Source organism: Budorcas taxicolor, chromosome 1 (genome assembly GCF_023091745.1).
Source record: "Budorcas taxicolor isolate Tak-1 chromosome 1, Takin1.1, whole genome shotgun sequence".
In the NCBI taxonomy this organism is placed as follows: Eukaryota; Metazoa; Chordata; class Mammalia; order Artiodactyla; family Bovidae; genus Budorcas; species Budorcas taxicolor.
The window spans coordinates 10,375,654-10,376,092 of NC_068910.1; positions in this window are offsets into that span (position 1 = coordinate 10,375,654).

The following is a 439-nucleotide window of genomic DNA, read 5'->3' on the forward strand; positions in this document are numbered from 1 at the left end:
CGGCCAATTGCCGGCGCTCCCCGCGCGGCTCCGAGCGCCCCGTCCCGCCGGCGGCCGCGAGACCAGAGCGAGCGAGCCAGCGAGCGAACGGCCGCGGCCCGGTGAGCCCCGGGCGCAACCCAGCGCGGCCGCCCAGCCCCACTCCAGAGACCAGGCGAGCACAGTGCCTGTGGGCCAAACCGAGCGCAGCGCCCCGAAGCCGAGCGCGCGCTGTCGCCCGCGCCCCGCGCCGGGGAATGCGCCCTCGGCGCGCCGGCCAGGGGGCGCCCGCAGCCCACCCGGGGGGAGGCGGCCCCGAGCGCCCCTGAGCCTTCCCATGGCCCGGGATGGGGTCCGGGGCCTCGACTGCTGACGCCCCCGAAGCCAGTAGACCCCGTTAAGCCGGGGCCGCGGCGCCGACCCCGGCTCAGGCACAGCGGCGAGAGGGCGCGGGCAGGGC